Genomic DNA, 20,442 nt, shown 5'->3' on the forward strand with positions numbered 1-20,442 from the left:
GTCAGTGATGCAGAATGAGCTGAAAGCCAACTCCTACTGCTGGCTGCTAGAAATCCCTGGCTCTGCCACCTGCCAGCCCAGGGCTGCTCACATCCCAGCTGAACCATTCGCTCAGCTCTGCTGTGCTTCTCTGCACGCCGAAGTAAAGGCAGTTTAACCAGCAACCAAGCACATGCGGTAGGAACCTGAACCTCACACACGGGTAACCCACAGACTGGAGGCCCACCGCCTCTCACACGTGATGGCAAGGTCAAAAATAACGCTGTCAGACTGCGCGCACACTGCAAGATGGAGCTGTGGTTCAGCATGTTGCTGTACAACAGGTTGCTGCTGCTACTCCTTGCTTGGCTGGTTATTAAGATTAGACTAAAATCTGGTTTCTTACTAGAGTCTGAGGATCTCAGTTAAAAGAAAAGACCAAAAGATTTCTCAGTTTCTTGTTCTAAATATATGGGAGTGGCCTGACACAAGTTTTAAAAGCTCATAATAAAGGTGAGATCAGTATTTTGACCATATTAATTCTTTTCAATTGTTTGGGCAGAGACATACTCTATAATGAAAAACTCTGATCTTCAGTAGCTGGCAAACAGCAAAGTTCTGCTAATCATGATAATTTTGTATTCAGTCAATGTATACATTCCTTAGGCAGGGGAAAAATAACCTTGAACTTTTCCTCATCTACATGTTCTAAGAATCGTTCTGCACATTTAAAAATCAGCCTGTGTATGAGGACAGTTACAGATTCATTTAATAACATCACCAAAGTTTAAACATGCTGGAAGTATAACTTTATACCACAAAACTGTGGGGTGGAAAAATGCTCAAGTGACTGGCGCTCAAAAAAAAGTCTGATGCGTTTCTTCCCCAGTATTCAGGTTTATTTTGCTTACTAACAAATATTAGATACATTTTTTCACTTAAAATATTTCCATCATACATGCTGTTGTTCTTTTCATCTACCAAGTTTACTGGCATCAGACTCGCATCACTCCTCTTTCCCTTTTCTATCTCTGTTCAGGACGTTATCCAGCTTTCATTTACAAGCGAGCCAAGAACGGAACACGGGAAACCTGACGCAGTGGTCTATAGCCAGACCAGGAAGCAAGTAGTTCTAGAGCTTTACCCTTTCTCTTGGGGAATAATTAAATCTGAACAGCTCATACGCTTTGAGGCCAATTTATTTATTAATTTCCAACTACATAAAACTGTCCGAACAAACCAAGTGGGATACAAGAGTGCTCATCCTGCTCCTAGTCCTATCCCTAACAAGCATGCAAGTATTTTTATTACGTTAAAGAAACTGCATTAGGTTATGAGAAAGCTTAGTATTTATAACCTTGCAATAAAGTTTTCACTCAGTTTTCCCATCACAGTGTCACAAAGGTACAGATTTGCAGCTTTCAGACAAATACAGTTCTATAATGTAACTATGTTAAACTGTTGTGAACTGTAGTTACAAACAAGTTCAGGTTCAAATCTCACAAGTTTTCCCTTCTGCAAGGTACACCTGTCACTGGGAGCTGCCTCTTATTCCAAGCGCTCTCTCTCTCGCTCTCTCTGAAGCAATGTAACATTTCTGCCTCGTGAACTGTGACTCTCCACAGTCCGGCTTCCTCTCAGCACTTCAAATACCTCAACTCTTCAATCAAACAAGAGCTTCTGATGAATTCTTGTTTTGATACCACAAGACAACTCTGACCCATCTTTCTGAACACACTCTTACCAATTCTAAAACCTAAACCCTTCCTTCACCCACAAATTTTAATTAAATATTGTGATTAAAGAAAAACTCCGAGCAGGGATTTAGCATTTTTCTTTTAGGAAATCCATCTGTAATAATTTAATGATGGAATTAATTTCTGTCTGTATTGGTACATTCTTAGGGCTGAAATTCATGAAGACTGCCAAATCTGCACATCTACTTTGAATTTACTTAGTTCACAGAAAAGGATAAATTGGGAAATTCTTCAAATTAAAACACAAAGATTTTATCATATTCCCATAAACACCCACTACCACTCCCTGCAATGAATGTATTTTACAAGTATGAGAGAGGTATTGAAAGTTAGTTGATGTTATACAGACCACAGTTTATTTGAAAAACATGTAAACAAAAAGCAAAGGCACAAAATACAGAAATATTTCAAAGCAGGTTGTCATATTGAGATCATATAATTAAATTCATAATGTTATCAAAATATGGTACTACATAAGCCATGGTAGGTTTAAATGTTGAAGTATAAAAAAGTATGTGGAAAATCCACTTGCCATTAAATTAATCAGTGGTTACAAAGATGTTGTAAAAGGAAGTCCATACATTACACTTATTTGTTTCAAACACTTTTCATACTGATTATTCAGTTTCACAGATTCCTGTACAGCATGCTTTAGATCTTCTATCTCTTCAAAAAAATCCTAGAAAAAACCAAAAATATTCACCTTAAAGTTTTTTCAAAGACATTCTCAGGAAGAGCTAATCAGCATTTCAGTTGTTCCCAAGTTCAGAGACACTTTCCATATTTTTATTAATATATACTGCAGCTATGCAAACAAAGCTGAGGTACAGCAATCAACTATAACCTTAAGTAATAATTTAAAACTTTGCCCTGAACACACAATACAAGTAGAATTCAAGTTATGTTAGAGCCTGAAATACAGAATAGTAATAGGAAGATGAACTGGGAGAAGGAAAAAAAAGTTGATTATCAGAAAGCTACGAAATGACAGTCCAAAATTTCAAGGGAATAACGTCAAACACATCTATGCAAAAATACAGCGATACATGCTGAAGTCAGCCAGTAGTAGATAACTCACCATTTACTTTGAAGATCTGGAAGTTGCAAGATTATAAAAAAGGGACAAAAAGCAAGGAGAGGGATGAGGAGAGTAAACTAAGGAGGAGGATGGTAGCATCTGAAGAAGACAATACTAAAGAGTTTAAGATGGACAAATGGATTCCATATTTAGACCTAGAAAGTTATAAAATATTTTTAGACCTCAACTGCTAGTATCCATTTAGAACTTTAAGTATAACTACACTTTGTTAATGAGCATCCTATTTCAGAATAGGATCTATTATTTATGACTACACTGTGTTAAAAAGTGATTTTCATATTCAAAATGGTAAGATTTAGAATGCATTAAACTTGACAGAGCCTACAAGGGATAATGCTATCCAACAGGTTCAACTGGCTCAGATAAAGGCAATTTACAACAAAGGAGGGAATGAAAAACAGCAATATGTAAGGCTACACAGAATGTAGATAGTCCAGTGAGAAAGCCATAAAAACCAAGTCCTGTTGAACTTATTTAATGTCAGCCTATATGGTTTCCCTTTCTCATATTGATCCTTCCATAATGATACTATCCCAGAATGCATAACTTAACAATTAGTTCTAGCTATACCCAATTCAACTAGGAGATAAATTCAGCTTCATAGAAATAAACTTCCACTAATTAAAAATATCGATGGGCCATAGCTTAAATGGAACTATGTTTTGCTCAGTTCCTGCAATTCAAGTCTACTGAGCAATCCCAGTCCTTTGTAAGTGAAGTCAGAAGTCGTCGGGAAATACAAGGACAGCAAGTAGAGTGTAATCACCCAAGACTTAACTTCACCAGCCTTGGAAATTCCTACCTATCACAGTCACGTTGTATCTACTTCTATCCATCTGTATTTGACATTTCTCCTGCCTATTCTTCTGACTTCTTTTCTAAATAAACAGCTACATACATCTGAAATAACGTTCAGTGACTTAAAAAACCTAAAAACCGGTTACTGATAAAAAGCAATAACTGCAGATTTATATATTTCTCTTCTGAAAGATTAAACTTTCAGCCATAAGTTGTCCCCAATTCCCAAACACGGGGATCTAGAACTCACCCTAGCTCAACGTTCTACAAGTTTCACACCTAATGAAATATCACCACATTTTACTGTTACCCCTGTAATGAAAGCTAGCATAATATTGTTTAGCTTGTGAGAAAGGATTGCAAGGAAGAAAACAGATTCTCAAAAAAAAAAAAATAAATCCAACACAAGACATGAAGAATAAGCAAAAAACAATTTAAACAAGGTCGTTGCTGAAAATAAAATCTGAGGTCAGTACATTAAACTGAATCCTATATATATAGATAAGATCTCATCTTCACACAATTTCAAGACTCACCAAATTTTCTAACTTTCACTTTCTACACCTATCAATCATGAAAACTTTAAGCTTAGGAAGGGCTGAAGGGAGGGCTTTGGAGTTCTGTCAGAGACTTAACTTTGATATGTTTAAGTTCAAGAGAAAATAGCTTTCCTCTCACTGACATGAAGCAGTAGATCATTCAAAAGTGATCATTAAAAAAACCTGGTTTTATTATCTCTGCAAATGTCTGTTGGAAGGAATTAAGACTGTTACCAGCAGTTACAATTTTAATGTCATAACAACATAAGGCAAATAATCTCTCATGAAGGAAACCAAATATTTTTTAAAAATCCACAGCTGTTTAAAACAACAACCAAAACCCAAACCAAACTAAATTAAAATTGCATTATTCTTCTTCCTTAGCCCAGAAGTACTGCAGGACATTAATGTTTCAAGGAGTCATTCATTTTCTTTTCTTTCTCAGAATGCTATAAATGGGGGGTTTATGTATTTTGCTTGATAACAACATATGTTTAGCCTAAAGATAAGTTTCAGTTCAGGCAGAAAAGTTAGTTTTTCAAAAATCATCTATTCTTAAACTTGTCCTAAAATAAATTACCTTGTCTAATCCAGCTAATTCATTTTTTAGTGCTCTCCTTTCTGTAGACAACTTTTCATTTTCTTTCTTCAGCTTTTTAATCTCCTTCAACAATAGCTCTATATTCAAATAAAAAAATAGAGACTTCAACCATTACAGTCAACCTCCCCCTCATATGAATCATATTACAGCTAAAGGGCTGCCTACGTTTTGTGGTATTAGAAAATTATGGTTCAGCTTTTTAAAGTACCTTTTTCATAAGTGATTTATTCTTAAGAATCGGCCCAGCACACTGCCAGGTACTATCAAAGATCACAGGACCTGCCATCTGGATTATCTGAATCTAACAGATTTTTATAATGTAGGATTATTTTACTTTAAAATCCATAAAACATACATCACATGCCTTGACTACCTTTTTCTGACTTGCAAGAGGGTCACATTAGCCTTGCTGACAGCACATTTCCTGAAAATTATGCCTACATTATAAAAAAGATATTGAAGAGATCATATGCTTTGAAATGGAACAAGATTGCACCTTAACTTGTGGATTTACTTATGTGAGAAAGAACAAGCCAGTATTGACTGCTTTGTCCCATATTTTAAAGCTAAAACCAGGTTCTTTTGCGTATCAGTGTCTGAAAACCAAAGAATGGAGCAGCAAACATTGTAGCTCAGAGAGCTGCACAGATAGAGCTTACTAGAATGAATAACAAATAGTACTAAATACAGCCATGCACTCCCACCCATGATTACACCAACATACCAATTTCAGAAACAGAGAAAAGCAGCACTTGTTTTTATCACAAACAAATGCAGGACTGGATCCACAGACAGGGCATTGATTACAAGATGCTGTTTTTACGTAACATGTTTTCAAAAATTAAAAACATTTTAGATACCGTTGGCTGAAGTAGAAGAAATAAAACCCGGAGTGTGCCTCTGGATCATTAATGAAACGCATCCTCTCTAATGGGCATACTGGAAAGAACAGAATCAGAATTAACTGTACCATTACCTAAATATTTACTGCAACAGCATTGCTTCTTATTAGAAATGTCCCTGTGAGATGTTACTTTTTCCTCTGGGGTTCGACTTCTTTTTCCAAAAACAGCACTACTTTTCCAAGAAATCTTTTTACATTCCAGTTGCTCGATTCTTTGCCTCTGCTCTTGAAGATTATGCTCTAGCTCACAAATTTTCATCTGTCAAGAAACTAAAGATTTTTCAAAATGCATAGAACAAACAGAGTTCAACTGAATACCACTGGGAACACATCCTAAATGCAAACCTAGAGCTTTCAATCGCTGACTTAAAACTACATTTATCCAAAGGGTCTGAAAGGAGGAAAAAATACAGCAAGTGAAGTTTTGCATATATCAAGTGTTTTTTAAAAAACTGTTATTGAGCACATGCTCTCAAGACAATATAAATGTGCAGGCACAAAGATACTAAACCTTTCCACACAGTAAAGCGTATTTTTGTGGCAGCAATTGCCAGCTTCTAAGAAAAAGTACATATAATCCAAATTCTAATGAATATTAATTTACAAACAAAACACATGCCCCAGACTCCTAAGAGGAAATTAATTAGACTGGTCAGCTGTAATGCTTGATCAGTGCCTAAAGAGGCAACACCCACCTGAAGCTTCTTGAACCACTCCTATGGTGCTAGCCTCTTTGCACAGCAAGCCAACAGATCTTGGTACATGCCAGAAGACTATGTGCCTTCATTTGATTAGCTTACTGCTGGATTTCTGAACTAAATCAGCTCATGACACATACAGAAAACATCTGGGCTGGTGCAAGAGCGGTCAGAAGATGCATATAAAGTTGGAAGGAGGGGTAGGTAGGTGAGTAAATTTAAAAAGCAAGGAAAGGGAAGACAGCTTTCAGTTACAGACATACCAGTGATAGAGTTCACTTTCAAAGGGAACTACAGACTATTTTCCATTATCTCAATGGCATGGGAAACAAAAATTAATATAAAAAGAAAAACATGGTTTCATTTTACAAATGTAAGAATTACTTTACAGTCTCCCTAAAAGCTTCTGTTTTGCTATTTGATACCATCTCCTACAAATTCTACTTACAGTGAGATTTTTAATTGCTTCCCTTTGCTCCTGGTTTGTTTTTATTTCCTTAACATAACTTTTCTGCAGCTCATTATACATCTCAAGGAGTCTAAAACAGAAGAAATGCATAGATTGTAATAAAACATGAAAGCCAGCAAAATGTGCATCCTTTATGATAGAAGTATTACAGACACCCCATAGAGATCACTTGGACTGTAGCTGTACTGTAGAAACTTCTAACAGAAATACTTAAGATGGGTATGAATGACTGGCAACACAGAAAGAGAAAGTACCAGAAAAAGCAGCAAAGTGAGAGTTAGAAGAATGGTCTGTATCAATGGCAAAGAATCCCTTTCACTCAGCCAGGCTGAGGACCCTGCTGTTGTCCAGCCCACACACCCACACTCTGATTAAACCTCAGTACAAATAACTTATTGACAGAAGACCTATACACTAACAACAAGAGGGTGGCAATGACTTTGCAGCATGTCACATATACCATTCCTACCCCCATTAGCACAACAGGAAAAGCAAAAGACCACTCCTGAAGGATATAAAAATTTGTCTAGAAACTAGTTTATTGCCACCAATCAAGAACACATATGAGGACTCGTGAGACAACATCCATGTGTTGCACAAACCAGGTTCTCATTGCTTCTGAGTGCATGAGTGTGAGGATATGAGTGAATGAAATCTAGGAGAAAATGAGTGTGAGTGGGTTAAAAAAAAAAAAAAAAATCAATGTCAAATAAACAGATTTGGGATCCTTCCCCTTGACACTGTTTTGCATCAAGTTCTGCTACACTAATTTCCTACCATATTTCATAGCATTCAGTCTACATATATCAGGCCCATAACGTAAGTGATGAACATGAACAGACATTTTTCCTGTTTTATTAGGAATTCAAGTAAGAGCTGGCACTCATACTAACTCATGACTGCGCACCACAAGCAGGATGAGCAATACTACAGTACAGAACAGCTTTGTAAAATAACAAACAAATAGATGCTAGGAAAAAAGCTGTCAGGTTATCCACGTACAACCTAACACAAGCAGGTCCAGCACTAGATTCAAGGAGTAACTTGGACTTCTTCCAGATAAGCATCTAATTAGGTACTCAATTCAAGCCCAGAGCTAGACACCCAGCCTTCCCATCTAGTTTGCAAAAACAGTCTGGTACATTGTAAAAGTATTTTTAAAAAAGGGAAGGGAAAAAAATTAACCTTCTACAGACACCTAAAGGAAACACTAAAAACAGGTTGCTTAAAACAAAAGCACTATGGTCTGCCTCTATCCTTTTAAGCTCCACAGCCTATTTCTGTAAGCAGACAAAATTTAGCCTTTGAAAGAACAGAGCAGCCTATTTATTTCAAAATCAAGGCATTCCGGGATGGAACTACATTTTATGTAACATGCCTAGTTGTTAAAAGTTTCAATATATATTCTCTGAAAGCAAAAATGTATCTTTTGCATCAAAAAAGCAGTTACGAGAGTTTATTTCTAGCATTAATTGGCAACCTTTGGTAAGTAGCGGCTCACTTCTAAAATCAGTTAGACGGAAAAGTAGAATCACTTGTCTGGCCGATTTTGAAAAACAGTACCAGTCTATAAATTTTATATACACATGAAACTGACCTAGAAAAAATGAGCTAAGAAAGCTCCCACAAAACAGAAAATGAAAATACATAATTCTAGGTTTAAAATCTACAAAAAAGATCATGCATGTTCACGCACACATGAATAAGCTTCCTTGGCTCATTCAACTTTTCTTAGTGAAAGACCTGAAAAAGAAATCCATTTTGTTCTTTGTTAGTGCTATTTTCAAATTTAATCTAAGATTTAATTTTATTTACATTTTTAAAAGAAATACTATTTTCCATTATTTCAAATGCTGGAAGCCACTTCCACAACAGTTAAAAAAAAATCAACTGACTTAATCATGAACAGCACATTCTAGACTACAGAGAAGGATATTTAATTCTGTGAAGGAGCATTTCCCAAGAACTCACCTGTCACTGTTACCGTCTAGAATAAGATCCTTGCTGTATCCACCCTTACGCCATAAATGGGCTTCTGTTTGAACTTGAACACTTAATTGAAATAAACACAACAGCTTAATAAAATTAGATTTTACAATTTTAATTGGATCAAACAAAGCAACTGAAAAAAAAGCTAAGTTACTTTTCAGTTTGATTTTACAGTAGAGGTTTCCATGAAGGATCATAAACACAGCAAAGTTTCAACTTGAAAATGTTTGCAAATAGGTACTTAAATCTTGGCAGACACTCTCCAGACCACTATCACTGTTGTTTTTCAGGTCCTAAGGTCCCAGTTTCCAAATCTTTTAAACAGTACTGATGCAATTTAACTATCTAACTACTGTTTGGTGGAAAAATAGTCCAAAACTCTTTGCAGTTAAGAGTTAGCATGTTGCCTAAGCAGGAGTATTACTTACTGATAATAAAACTGTTTCTTTCACTACAGCAATGAATTTTGTACTACCTTCCCCAGCCATACCTTATCCCCTTACAGGCGTGCAGCATTCTCCATCCCCACCACCCTGTTCACAGAGGGCCCCTCAAAATATGCACATCATATAGGGCCTAGTTCATCTGAAGAATATCAAGGTAAAAGTTAAACTACAACATGCACTTCTTTTGACACAAAAAGAAACATTTGACAATTCTTACTCTCTGCTTGTGCCATAGTCACGCATTAACTGCTGCAGATACAGTTTTTCCTGGATCTGACCCAGATTCTTTTCTAGCTCCTTATTTTTTATGTGTAGTTTTTTCAACTTCTTGACTAACTGTTCATTTTCATCACTGAGCTGAAAAGGAAGAGAATTAAAAAGGAAAAATGAAGCAACATTTTCAGATCAAATATTAATTATGCTGATAACATTTCACATTAAAATTCTCTCCCAAAAGTTTTGCTATTTTTATCTTAAACTATACAAAGCAAAATAGAAAGAAAAATAATGGGCTTCGAACTCTATGAAGAATTGACTAAAACACAGCATCTTTATCACATATATTAAGACTTTTAATGTAACTTCATTAATTCATTAGGGAATGATAAGGCAAACTGGTTTTGCATTTTAAAAAGATAAATCACAAAGGGACAAAACATACACGTTTTCAGTTATACTTCTAAAAATCAGCTCTGCGAGTAAGCTCACATCTGTTCTTATTTTAACCTCACCAAAGCTGACAGCCACATCAGCAGAATTTCTCGCACGCACTTTTGCTGGGCCTCGCCCAGCAGCACGCAGTCACGCGTGTCATTTCACCGGCGACCCCACCGCAAGTCACGGTATTGCCCCGACCTACAGGCTGCTCGGTAGGACCGGTGCTCCCGGCCGATGCTCGGCCCACACAAGGAAGGCCGGCCACGAGAAACCGCCAGCTGCCGCACGCGGGAGCTCAGCCCCTGGAGGTAAAGGCAAACCCGGGGGACCCAGAGTCGCCGTGCCCGTGCGTCCCCGGGCGCTCTCGCCGGGCCGGGCCGGGCCGCTAGGGCGTTCCGCGGGGCTGCCGAGCTCCCCGGAGCGTGCGGGGGGCCAGCCCGCGGCCCGGCACCGCCCGGGGCCCCACTCACTTGGAGGCACTTGTGGACGGCGGGCAGGGCCATGGCGCCGCGGAGCCCCGCCTCGGGCAGGGCGGCCGCCGAGGGCCGCGGTCCGCCCGCGCCCGCCTTCAAGCGCACCCGCCGCGCCGGGGCCGGCGCCGCCGCAGGGCCCCGCACGGCTGCCCCGGTCACCGCCCGTCGCCACGGCCGCCCCACGGCCCTCACGCAGGCGCCTCGGCAGCGAAGCCGCCCCGCTCGGCCCCCAGCAGCGGCGAGCAGCCCGCGTCACAGGCGAGCGACCGCGGGCAGGCAAGGGCCTCGGCCGCACGCGGGCACCCCGCCCGTTGCCGGGGCAGCGGCAGAAGCGGCGCCGCCGGAGCAGCCAGCGCCCCCGGGCCCGCACTGCCGCGGCAGGGAGGGGCGAGCCCCGGAGCTCGCCCGGCGCCTCCGAGCCGCCGAGAGGCGCGGATCTGCCACCCGGCCCGCGCCGGGCGGTGACAGCGGCACCCCTCACCAGCTCCGGAGCCGGGTTTTCTGTGGCTGTGACCCTCAGCCTCCGCAGCCAGCGCCAAAACACCCAGTCTCAGCTGGCCTCTCTGAAATCGCCGTGCGTTTTAATCGCAATTTTATCTTCCGTGATTAACGTACACTGAGTGCATGGCATTGCAGACACTGCCGATTATAGACCTGCACCGACACGCTTGCACATCAACACACACCCGGTTATGTATCTCTACAAAAGCATATTCCGCATCTCCCACCCCCGTAACAACAGAGTAACAACAGAGGCCACGGTACGGGCTGTTCAAGTAACACCTGCCAAGGCAGGAGGTAACAGCATGTCTGGTAACGTTGCTACCCACTGGGGTGGGGGTGTGTGTATCCTTGGCATTTGTGGTACTTGATACTACTACTGTTTGCTGGGGGTCGCCTTTGGGTTTTGTATCTTGCAAGAATTTTTGGCAGACCAGGCTGGAGGGCATACAGGCAGGACGAAAGCATGCCACCCTCAAGACAGACTGGGCCTCAGAGGTAACACACCAGCAGAAGGCACTCACCAGCCACGAGATCACCCATCACAGCAAGCCTGATCCAAAGCAGTGATGATCGCCTGCCAGCCTCAGTACCCTTTGTTGTTGGCAGTTCAAAACCTTTCCTGTTCCTCTCTTATTCTCTAGGTCTCAAGTCTGTCTTCTTTTGTTCTCTGCATCTCCTGTCTTTGTATAAAATGTTGCCTCTCTTGTTACGTACAGCCCATCACATGCTGCTATCATGTGTGTGTGTGTGTCTCCGTCCATCTTGACCATGCAGCGCACCTGACTGCAGCCTGGCAATTTTTGCAAGGAACCATTCATGCCTGGGAAGAGAGGGGGGAGACGAAAACAGCTCGCTACTGCCTACCGTGGGTCTGCAACTTAACCTAAAAACATGGTACAGGGCGCTTGGGGCCCATTAGCCTGCAAGTGGGAACTGTAACCGCTATCAGATTAAGGGAGGTGGCGTACACCTCTAGCTCCAAGGCACAACCCCAGCATCTCCCCTCCTCTGCCATCAACCCGGATAAGCCCGTCACCCATCTGGCCAACTCCCTGCACTTTGCACAGGGGTCACAGTGCAAGGCAAAAGCCACTGGGCTGAGCTGAATATACTCAAGATCCAAGCTGTGAGGCTGTTAACAACCCGAGAGCGCATGGGAGGGAACAACGTGCTCATGCTGTTAACAGCTGCCAGAAATCCTCTCTGTCCCTGAAGTTTTCTGTATTGGTTCCATAACTGCAGAAGCAGCCACACAACACTGCTAATTCTTGGGGCTTGTGATAAGTCACCTTGCCCCCAAATAGCCTGGCAAAATACTTTAACCAGCAGTTAACACTGAATAAATTAGTAACTGACAGTTCATAGTATAAAACCCAGAAAGTTGCTTCTTGAAAAAATACAGCTGGATGAAACTGGCTTGAGTAGCCGTAAAAAAAAACAAACCCAAAAACCAAAAAACACACACCAAAAAACCCCCCAACATTTGGGAGGTATAACACCAGCCAGCAATGCAATGGTGCTGCAGGAAAAGGGTAATCCCATTTTCAGATGAAGTAGCAATATCCTGAAATGTAATTACTCAGTTCTATTCTGTTTCATCCAGCACAAACAGAACCTCAGGTGAGGTCCTGAGGAGTCTAGAAAACAGGAAAAAAATTATATGAGCAAGAAAATACAGCTTATTAGGAAGAGTTGAAATAACGGTGTTTGTTTAGTCCACAAAACTGAGACTGCTGAGAATCATTTTGACTGACTTTATCTTTGGTTATTGTAAAGGACAGTAATAGCTGTTTCCTGTGTCCTGTAGAGAAGGATGAGCAGAAATAAAGTTACTTTCCAACAGAGATCATTTGTTGGGTGACAGGAAAATGTTTTTAATATCAAAGAAGAAAAATACACATAGCTTTTTCCCACTAAAGGTTTTAGCAAACAGATCAGAGAATGGTCAGGTATGAGTTTGGATACAGGTATATCTAACATGCACAGCATACTGATATACAGCATGTATGATCATTTTACACCCCTTTTAGACCAACATTTCAGTGATTCTGTGCTATTAATTTAGAAGAGAACATGCTCTGATGTAATAGTAATTCTGATATTTTGAAACACTTTGTAAAATGACTACTTCAGAAATAATTTTTCAAGTGACATAGGGAAGCTGTAGTATAAGACAGTGGAGAAAGATTAGCACAGTCAAATCCAGCATATCCTACATACCAGTATCTCACTGTAGACAGTATGAGTAGGGTAACAACTTTTTCCTCAATATGAGAAATGTCAGGAGTAGTCAAAATTGCTTAATACCATACAAGGCAAAGCCACATGAATATGAAGGAAGAGTATAAAGAATGTGCAAGGCTTGCTAGGACTTAACATTCCTACGGTAACCAGGTGTTTGGTTCTGGGTTTTTTTTGTTGGTGGGGTTTTTTTTTTTAATACTATGGGTGGAGCAGTAAAACAAAAACAGGAGGAAGCACAGATGGATTAATTCAGGGCTTCTGCAAAAACTAGAGCAGGTATGGAAAGGGCAACACTGGGCAGCACTCAGAGAACAACCTAGACAAGTCAGAATTAGCAGAGAAAACAAGCCCACAGTATGTCTTGGGTCATTCTCAGATGTGAAATCTGCAGATCCTGTCTCCCTAGCTCTTCTACAAACACAACTAGTTCTGGGCATAATGCTGCTCTCCTGCTTACCCAGGAGTTGACAACGATGTAGCAGCTATGCACAGTTTTTAAGACCCAAATATTTTCAGAACACAAAAATTGTCACCCTTAGAACATCATCTCTATTTTATAGGCTGAAAAATGACACACAGAAAAGTTGGGAAATGAGCCAACAGAGCTAAAACATAAACAAGAATTCCTGATTTCTGACCTAGAAACAGCCATGCAGCCTCCCTCTGTCCTGCTTTTCCATAGCTGGCATGGGAACCGAAGACAGATGGAGGAAGCAGACAACAGTCAGCTTTCTCAGTTATGCAGCTAGACCTGCAAGGAGTTTGTGTAAGATTCAGATTTTATCAAACAAGTGTTGATCCAAACGACACCCAAAAACCCCCTACTTGTATCTTCAAACTCTTGGGAAAAGCTGCAGCTGAAGCTTTTGTAGGTTTTATCATATACATTACAATCAAACATTTTCAAAAATGGTCACTGATTTTGAGTGGCTCCACTTCAAAAAGAGCATCCGTTCTTCCAAATTAAAGATGCTCGACAGAACTATAAAAATGGCCCAAGGCTGGGTAGCACTGGACATCAGATTTTGAAGCATCCAAAAATCAAAAGATAATTTTAGCCTGCATGTGTACACAAACCACAGTTTATGCAAGTGATAAAATACTTTTGTGTACTTGATTAGGAAACATGTTCATTTTCCAGAGATACTAACAATACATGATTTTTTCAAAATTTCTCTGTGGCAGTAAACGTATGACATGCCACTAAGATATTCAATTTCCACTGTAAACAATTACAGCAGAAACATTTTCCTACATTATTATTCAGCTGGTTTGTTGAAACACACTCTTTTTCCCTTGCATTTTTGTTTCTGACTTAGCTTGGTATGGACAGAGACACATTTCATGCTGGCAGACACGAATGAAAATGTTATCAATTCCAGTGGTGCTGCCCGTCACTACTTACTGCCAAACAGCAGGAATGTGACCCATCGCACTCTTTTTCAGCTATATGTGCACCAAAATAATTGATTTAATTTGTCAGAAAATATATGAGCACGGGATTACTTGATGCAACCCTATAGTAACTCCAAGCGTAGCCTTTTTTCCACACGGATGTGCCCTTTTGACCGTCAGAGAGACCTACCATCCTCATGAGACTTTCCAGGAATTAAAATTCTACTATGAAAATCTACATGCTTTTGTAAAAACATAAAATTGTCACCTGCTCCAAATTAATCTCTTATTTCATCCATCAGCTGCGTCAGCAATGACTCCTGAGTCGCCTTCAGGGTGGATGATGGCAAGGCTCATACAGTCTTTCTGCCTGGTACATTCTTTGGCACAATCAGTGCTGCCAACCACTCAATCAACCGTCAGTTGAAAAATCTCAAACACAACGGCCAACATGGGAAAGAGGCTCTTTCTCCATCTTGTTTTGAGCTTTGCTTAGGAAGTAACAGTCCCATTTGTGTTAAGGAGCCTTCCCCGAAACAGGGAGAAGCAGTCTGGCCTTCCCGAGCCTTGGCACAACCACAGAGGACAGCAAAAGTTCAGAATTCAGTTCAAAACATCATTTCCCACGTATCAAGAGGAAAAGCACAAATACCTGATTGGATTTAAGGCTGCTTGCAGAATTAGAAAAAATAAATCTTCTCTCCTAATATATAAGAGGAAATCAATTTAATCTTAAAGTTGACAAAACCAAACAGAGGTAATTATTAAACCAAATTAGGCTACAGGGATCCCTACCACAGCACAACGGAAGTTCTCTATCACCTTCAGCAACAGAAACATCTAGGTATAATAATAGTTTGGTTTTGGGGTGGGGGAAAATATTGTTAGTATTTTCAGTGGATAACGTTCAAAAAACAGTAGTGGCATGCATGTGGCAGAAACAGTCTGCCACTTCCCCCTTCAAGGCCAGGGTAAAAAGACTTTTACCACACACTATTCTACACCCACAGACATGACCTAAGAAAAAAAGTAACAGCTTGGGACTGTACTGCTTTGTCCACAGAACTCCCTCCAGAGAACAAAAACATCACTCGGGGGAGAATCAAAGGTGCTTGCAGCCCAGGAAAGCTCTTGCAGCCATACCTCTGGGAAGGGAAGATTTCCTGGGATGACAGAGCCAGCCGGAAAACTCCAGAAAACACTGAAGGACACCATTTTACCCATAGAGCTGTCTGTCAGATCTTGAAGCCGAAAAGTCTTGATTTCCATGTTAACCAACCCCCAGGACAGATCTGAAGGGAGAATCCTATGCTGTATGTCCAAGACTATCTTTTGGTTAGTTTGCGGCAGGAGGAAAAATGCAGAGGGTGTCCAAGCAGCGAAGCCTGGGCCTTCTGGGCGTAGAGAAAGAAGGTGATCAGAATATGACCGCATGACAGAACGGGAACACAAGAAACACCTAATACACTACTTAGAATGGTGCATTAATCAAGCGCTATGTTATTAATGAGTCATTAGTGAGCATTATGAAAAATGGTGCCAGTGTTAGGAATTCCTGTTTGTCTCTGATGAAGCAAAGTGGGATCATCACAGCCCTTCTATGGAGTCCAGCAGGAAGAAAGAACATCTCCTCATGATTTACCTTCCTTCTGTACACCCAAAAGGCAAAACAAAAATCTTTTTTTATCAGCTATCAAACCTCTCACTGCAGCATTACAATTGCACTGAGCTACTTCAACGCTGTAGTAGTTTGCACAAACAAAAAGCTTGTCATCTGGGTCACCTCTTGAAGGCAGACTCAAAACTTCATTCTTCGTGAGATCCTGATAAAAGCTCCAGGGAACAGGGCTAGAGACAGTAAACAACAATTTTGTATGACTAATCCAATATAATCCTTTACTGGGTAAAAAGACCATCTGCATGGATTCCCACTGAAGTGCTTTAATAACAGGGCAGCAAGCCTCTGGCTGTCATGCTAAGGAAATGCTCTTTTGCACTGAGGCTAATAATTCCAAAAGATTACTTCCTTTTTCTCCTCCCCCCCTCTCCTGTTTTTATTAATACTGTTAGCCACTTGCTCTCCCATTTAATTCCCTATTAAGAGATCATCCATCAAACACGTGAAGTGACAAGGATCTGCGCTAGAAGACATCTGCAGATTCCACATGGATAGCCAGCTAGCTACAGAGAGGTCACCCTCTCTCTGCAAAAACTACTGATTTTATTGTATCACTGCAGCGTGCAATTACTGCCAAAGAAGAGAATGGCAAGCTGTCGGCTGAGGCGTTATTAAACCAATTTCAGCTGCAGCAGCTTCCCCTCTGAGTGACCCTGCTTTTTGTACCACAAACTGAGCAGACTGCAATGGGGATCTCTGGGTGGCGCGCAGAGCAGCTGCGCCGATGAACACCGTGCAGCAGTTTAGGACAGGAATTGAAGGAGCCTACCACCTCCAGCTGAGCCACACCTAAGTCAATAAGGGCTTCACACCCCGGGAGAGAAGGAAACCCACAGCTACGCTCTGTTGTCTGCTCTGAGGTCAGAGGGAACAGGTTTTTTCCCTTTGCTGGGCATTTGTTGTCTCAGGGAAGGAAGGCCAATCTCTACACAAATCTGGTCAGGGCTCAGGAGGATTCAGACAGACAAAGCACCCAAGAAACGCCAGTATTTCAGGTTCATCCAGGACAGGCCTATTCCAAGTGGACGAGATTAAACACGTGGCATGTGTGTAGGTTACAAAAGGCATGTGAGAGGAACTGGCTACCGTTTGGGGTTATGAAAGATCAGAGGTTATGAAAGACCTTGGCGGTTATGAAAGATGAGCCAAGAGTCTGACCCAGCAAGGCAGAGAGCAGCCCCAACATGCTCGGAGGTGAACGGATGTTCAAAATCACCCAGCAGCGCACAGGAGGAAGTTCACGCTGCCTGGCAGGTCTAGGCTAAGGCAGGCTTGAAAAAACGTCAGAACACTAATAAGAAAACAAGCTGTCACAGGCTAGGACAATGATGAAGAGAAATATTGCCATCTGTTTATAAGCCTTACGAGCAGCTGTGAAGTTTTTTGCAAAGTATTTTGAAGGGTCTTAAAAATACAAGCTGCAGCCACTGATTTACTAAGAAGTATTCTTTCCTGGCCTTTTCATTCTCCTTGAAATTTTCTACCTGCATGAGCCGCATAGCTGGAATGAATCTGTAAAAACCAAGGGTTCATTCAGTTGACAGTTTAGCCTCTCAAGTTCAGCTTTTGGTGATCCTTTTATAATATTCTGCCACCAGAACAAAGAGAGGGTTGGGGAAATTCCACTGAGCCAAATCGAGTCACTTATTTTCCAAATGCCACTCAGACATTACCTAGAAAGAGGACACACTCCTGCTCAGAAAAATATGGAAAGCACGTCACCCCCTTTGCAACAGTGTTTCCCTGTGATGATGATTTTCTACAGTTACCTTCAGCAGGATATTTCTGCATCCTGCCTACTACACCATCATTCACACTGCCCTGTTTTTAAAAAATGAGCTAAACAGACCTTTCAAATGCCCCAGTGGCAGCCCAATCACAACAAATCTCCAGGCCCAAGACACGTGGGAGGAAACCATCTGCTCTATGTCAGAAAAGGATGGAGCCAGTTTCACCAAAAGGTATAGACTGTTTTACGGTTGGCCAATTCAGTAACTGAAACTTCACCTTTCAAGGAAAAACACAGAAAACACTATTATCATGGTCTGAGATGCTTCCTAGAATGCAAAGCCATGGTTAGCTGTAGGTTTTCTTATTTGCCAAAGTTAAAGCTGTTTTTACTGCATCTCATCAGTACGTACAACTCACCAGGAAATATGTTTACCCATCTGCCCCAGAAACTCTCTAAGGAAGGTTCTGCAGCCACCTCAAGCTATGCTGAGCATGGCATCAATAAAAAGCACAAATTTCTAAAACCTGGAGGAAACTGAGATTAAGGAAGAATCCAGAGCAAGTCTGTTCCATAGTATTCCAAATTATATTACATATTTGTAGGGTTATTGCACTTAAGGAAACTAATCTTATGTGAGGACAAAGCAGATAAAACAGCTGGGAAACAAGTGACTTGGGAACAGAACAATCAGTCAGCAGAAGGACTGATAAAACATTCGGTGAGGACTTCTTCAGACAAAATTTCATAATTTCACACTTAAACTTTTAAACCTTGGTTATTAGTCCACTCACCTTCTCAGGGTTTGTTACTGGTTTTCTTCAGTTCAAAATGGGGACTACAAAATGTTTTGCTACGTAGACTGACAGCCTTGCTGTCTTTGTGGTATTCACTGCCACAGTGCAGCTTAGAAATTTAAAGAACAAAGTTGAATACTTGCACTTTAATCCATGAAGTTTTGTCACTTATTTTAGAAGGAAAAGGTCCAAGCCTTTTATTTTAAAAATTGTTTGTTATTTTGGTGAACTACATGTGGCAGGAGTGTTATGTCCCTCTCATCCCAAAGTCATCTGTGTCCTACAAGATAAACAATAGAAGAAAATAGATCTGGGCTTAGGGTCTGTTAGGTTAGATAGAATACCCAAGCCAATTAAACTTAGCCTAGTCCCTAGAAAATTAACAATTAATTTTGTGTTCATGTCAAAGACAGTAAGTGGTGGTGGTATGCCATTTTCTTAATGCAGATGTGGTCACTGCTAAAGTATCTCTATTCTAGCCCTGAAAGGTCACTGGAAATGAAACCCTCAACCACAAAGCTGGTGCTGAAAGACGATAACAAACTTCATACACTCGATGTATTTAACGCCTTTTCCAAACAGCTACGCTGACAGACTTGGTCCCTGGAGTCTCTTTTGTCCCATTCTGCGCCAAGTGTGCATCAGAACAAGCCATTTGGAAAAGCCTCCCTTTGGCAGGTGTAAGTGCATGTTCCCAGCGCTCACGCAGCGTCTGAAGTATCACAGACCGGCGGTGGCTGCTCTGTCGCCTAAGCACGCGTTGAGCACAGGCCACCCTTCCTCTGCACGGTGGCCCTAGCGTGTCCCAGCTGTCTGCCACCAGTCCCCTACTCCGCCAGCTCAGGCGCACGCCAGTGTGGCTTAGACGGTTCCTGGAACAGCAGGCCCGTAATTCTCTTCTCCCCACCCCGGACAAATCCCAGATGGCATACAAAGACGTGAAAAACCCGAAGGGCGATGTACTGTTACCGTGCACTTTAATTCTCCCGCACGAGCAAGCTGCTGACATTAAAAACCTGAACTGCTTCTCCACTCCCGAGGCCGGTTTTCCCGCAGTTTTCCCCCCCATTCCCGCGATGGCCGCAGCCAGCCCTCAGCCTTTCCCCCCGAGCCCCGGCCGCGCTGAGGGGCGGCCCCCGGCCACACCGCCCGCCGCCGCGGCACAGGCAGGCCCCGGGCCGCCCCGCACGCACCGCCCGGGCGGAGAGCGGGGCAGCGGGACCCCGGGGGGCCGCTCGGGCCAGCGCCTCGTTATCTCGGGGGACAAGTAACGCCCCAGCCCCAGGCTGGGGGCCCGGCCCGGCCGGCGGTAACGGCCGCGGCGCCATGTCAGGGGGGCAGCCGGGCCACGGCCGCGGCGATGGCGGCGGCGCGGGGGGGGGCTGTGCCAGCGGCCTCCCCGCCACATCCTGCCCTCGGCGGCGCGGCCTCGGCGCTGCTCTCCGTGGCACCCTCCGCCTCTCCCGGCCCTTCTCCGCCCCCGGGGCTCACCTAAAGTCAGCGCCCAGCAGCCAGGCGCCGCGCCGCAGCCCGCCTTCCCCACTGACCGCGCCGCGCCGCCTCCCTGCGCGCCGCTCCCCTCGGCGGGGCGGCGCCGGGCCGCGGAGTGACAGCGGCGGTGTGCGCGCCGCTCACCCTCCGCCGCGGCCGCTCCTCGGCGGGGAGCCGGGCCCGCCGCGTCCCCGG

The 20,442-nt window shown here is 42.5% G+C and overlaps 1 protein-coding gene across 5 annotated transcripts in view; it reads right to left on the minus strand.

Annotated features, from left to right (window-relative positions):
- MPPE1 (metallophosphoesterase 1) overlaps positions 1-20,387 on the minus strand; it is a 32,760-nt gene extending 12,373 nt beyond the window's left edge. Inside the window, exons 1-5 of one of the 5 annotated variants that reach the window (XM_056331885.1) lie at positions 8,816-8,853; positions 6,824-6,914; positions 5,634-5,712; positions 4,753-4,850; positions 2,269-2,415 (exon numbers count right to left, since the gene is read on the minus strand). The gene's annotated coding sequence lies outside the window, so the exon portion shown is untranslated. The other 4 variants (XM_056331886.1, XM_056331888.1, XM_056331887.1 and 1 more) reach the window with 4 other exon arrangements.
- Between the last annotated feature and the right edge of the window lie 55 nt (positions 20,388-20,442).

The sequence above is a fragment of the Falco biarmicus genome, chromosome 3, assembly GCF_023638135.1.
Source record: "Falco biarmicus isolate bFalBia1 chromosome 3, bFalBia1.pri, whole genome shotgun sequence".
Taxonomy (NCBI): Eukaryota; Metazoa; Chordata; class Aves; order Falconiformes; family Falconidae; genus Falco; species Falco biarmicus.